The sequence below is a fragment of the Pteropus alecto genome, unplaced genomic scaffold (genome assembly GCF_000325575.1).
Source record: "Pteropus alecto unplaced genomic scaffold, ASM32557v1 scaffold75, whole genome shotgun sequence".
In the NCBI taxonomy this organism is placed as follows: domain Eukaryota; kingdom Metazoa; phylum Chordata; class Mammalia; order Chiroptera; family Pteropodidae; genus Pteropus; species Pteropus alecto.
In genome coordinates this window covers 16,981,097-16,984,671 of record NW_006440638.1, presented here as the reverse complement: position 1 = coordinate 16,984,671, position 3,575 = coordinate 16,981,097, and the positions used below count along the sequence as shown (strand labels likewise).

Sequence of the window (3,575 nt, the reverse complement as noted above, 5' to 3'; positions counted from 1 at the left end):
GGGAAAGATATTCTGTTTCCATTTCAACTATTCCAAGGCCATGTGCACAGAAAACATTTTTGGTTAAATGAGGTCTAAACAATGCTATTAAATTTTAACTGGGGGCTCTTGCCAGCAGAAGGCTCTGAGCCTGAATAAAGCCTGTGGAAGTGTTAAAGATTTACTAGAATCAATCGAAACATTCTCTTTCACCTGATCAGAAGAATTGCAAGATAAAAGGAAAAGAAGTAACTTTCTTATTACATGATTTGATGTTACTCAATGCCATGTCTTGGTAATACTTAACATAATCTCTGTTATCAGCAGAGGTAAGAGTGACACCCTTTGAAAAACAATGCCTCGTGGGAAGAAAAATCCTCTGCTCTATTTCAAAGGAGCTGGACAAGTAGATCTGTTTTCTTGAATCCACAAGTATTTCCCCTCCCCATTTCTGTGCCTTCCTGAGATTGCTCACCTGAAAACATGATTTCAGTTACTTCAGCAACCCCAATGCTTTCCTTACAAGAGGCAAAAACGATATGCTGCAAATGAAGGCAATATTTTTAAAAATAAATATAAATCTTGAAAGCTTATGATCATATATTGTCCTGGTTTTCCACATTAAAGTCCCAGGAGAGGAGGACAATAGAATTGAGAGGAGATATAGTCTGCCTGAAAGTAATCCACATGTAGCAAAGGTTGATAAAAAGAAGGATGAGTGGGGGCTATTCACATATATACACACAATTAAAAAAAAAGCAAAAAAAAAAAACCAAAAACCACATATATTTAACTCATGAACACAGCATTCTTATATGCAACTGATCCAGAATGACTATGCTAGGAAGGACCCTGGTTCTAAGTGTAGAGATGACATTGATAAAGGAGGTGAAAATTTGGAACCTCCATTACTGAGTTTGAACAATATAAACCAGCATTTCAATGAATGCTAATAGGTGTTAGTTAAAATAAATTTGGGAAATTCATGGATAAGCAAATTTAATTACCATCAGAAATCTTCAAGGCTAGTGTTAACTGTGAACTCACAAAGGGAGGGAGAACTAATGTCTTGTCTTTCTCAACCTCACTTGAACAAGATACCATTCTCCCTACTCTTGTTTTTCTTCAAGTATTTTACACACTAAAGTTCCAAAAACACGCTCTTGGACAAACTGAGTAATATAATGTGTTCCTGGATTTGTGACTGTACTTGGACAAAAAAAAGCCAAATTTTTTGTAGACACGTGATAAGATAAGGTGTGAGTGTTCCAGTTATTGGGTGAAATACTTAGTAGCATCAACAATAGAATTTATGAGTAATGAATAAAGCAGGCTTGAATGGAATTTAAGCTTTAGAATGTATAAGTAAAGTATGGGCATCCTCTGTCTTTAAGAATAGTCAAAGACAAGATTCGGAAGACAAATTGGGCAGGAAAAAGGCTAAACTTGTCATATAATGAAAGTTATTAGGACAGATAAAAGGTGACCCTCAAAAGGATACTTTTTGGGAAAATCAAAATCAAATAGTAGAGACAACAGCTGAAGATTACTAACTAATGGGAGAAACTGAAAATAGAAGAGGAGAGGAAAGGAGAATAAATACAAGCTTCAAAAAAATAAATGATGGAGCGGATTCTGAGTAAGTCTAAACTAGGGAGGAAGGAAGAAAATGGACCTACACAAACAGTCTCATTATCCTACCAGATAAAACTGGCAGCAGAGGAAAATTACCAGAACTGAAGTATGACAAAGAAAAAGGCAAAGAAGAGAATCAAAAAAAAAAAAAAAAAAAAAAAAACAACAACTCAGATTTAAAAGAAAGATGAGTACAAGTTATAAAGAGAATTTATATAAAAAGGATAAAGGAAGAGACAAGTAAAAAAAAAGAACATTGATAGATTTCAAACTCTGGATATATGTCTTTGGGATACTATAGAAATAGTAAATACAAGGCACTTGTACCCATTCCACTTCTGTGGCAGACATTATAAGATGATGGTGGCACTATTTTTCTCTGAATACCGATTCGGCTTGAGAATCCTTCTCAACACAACACTCCAGGTAGACATTGCTGACTGATTTGACTTGATACTAGTCATGAAACCTGCATTTCTACTATATTAAAAAAAACAACCAGACAACCAACTAACCAACCAACCAACCAACCAATCAACCTCTGTGGAGTTTTAATCACCCACTGATTGAAGTGGAATCAAAAATTTATACTCTAGAAAAGCAAAATATTTCAGTGTGAGGTGTTTATTTATATGGACATAGTAATATATGTGTATGAATATGAGTAAACCTATATGTGAAATATGAGTGTTTCAAGTAGGTAGACCCAAGTATTCCATATTTGTAATCTGAAGCTCTGTTTTAAATATTCATAAGCAAATGAAATTCAGCTCATTATTTACCCTGGCAATTGAAACCTTTAAACCCAATAAGATGATATAAATTACATTCTGAGTTAAAATAGCACATATAAAACAACAGCCTGTTAGAATAATCAGAGCTTTTCCCTTCTTTATCTAACTTGTGATATCATATTGGGCTCAATATCTTAAAAGGTTGGCAGAAACACTAAATAGGTTTCTCTTCCCTCATACATGGCACATTTTTAAAAAGTACATGTAAATAATGTAGCATAATATAATACCCTTAATAAAGGTCAGGCCACAGTAACAGTTGGGAGAAAATTGAGATTTCATCAATGATAGTAAAAAGAAACTACTTTTATTTTAAGTTTGAGACTATGCTTAAAAAAAAGGAGGAAGGATGGTGTGTGACAAGTTGCACTGGTTTCAATTTCCTCCTGCACTCATTAATTTCACCTAGCTTCTGAGCATCTGAAGCCTTTGCCTATTCATGCAAAGAACCACTTGAAGGCATACAATGCCCTCAGATTTTCTCTAGTCTGGGAAATGTTCAGTGCTTTCTTTGAACTATTTTGTTTGAATATCCCGGTAAGTTATTCATGTTCTGCTAAATAGCTCATAATGCCGTGGGGGAGGAGAGGCAGTGAGCTGCTGTTAGGAGTTACCCCTTTTATGACTTTCTTATGAATTAACAATAAAAAAATTCTCGTTAGTCTAAGCTGGCTTAATTAAGATAGAAAAGAAAGAGTGAGAGGTAGTGGCTAGGGAGAGAAGAGAGCAGTGATCTCTCAAGAATCCTTGAAGCCTAAGATTCTATTGACTCAAATGAATTAATCATCATCAGACCCGTGAACCATTGCAATAAAATCCTAACTGGTCTTCTACATCAACTCTGGCCCCTTGCACTGTAGCCAGAGTGATCTTTTAAAAAACAAATATCTAATGATGTATCCCATGCTTTTTTCTCCAAGACCTAACAAGGCCCTTCGTGGTATGGCCCCTTTCTTCCTCACTGGCAGCTTAGGGCCTACATACCTTATTCTCTGACCTCCAGCCCCACTGGCCTTCTTTCAATTCCTTCTTGCTACAAGGACTTTGCATAAGCTGACTCTACCTGGTATGCTCTTTCCACTCCCACTCCTTTTGCTCAACTTTTATAATATTAGCCCCAATGTCTTGTAACTCCTAAAGAAAGCCTACTCGGACTCTGGCCCTCAA

The 3,575-nt window shown here is 35.8% G+C and overlaps 1 protein-coding gene across 4 annotated transcripts in view; it reads right to left on the bottom strand.

The window, feature by feature from the left end:
* CADPS (calcium dependent secretion activator) overlaps positions 1-3,575 on the bottom strand; it is a 456,128-nt gene that overhangs the window by 231,967 nt on the left and 220,586 nt on the right. The gene's annotated exons all lie outside the window — the stretch shown is intronic.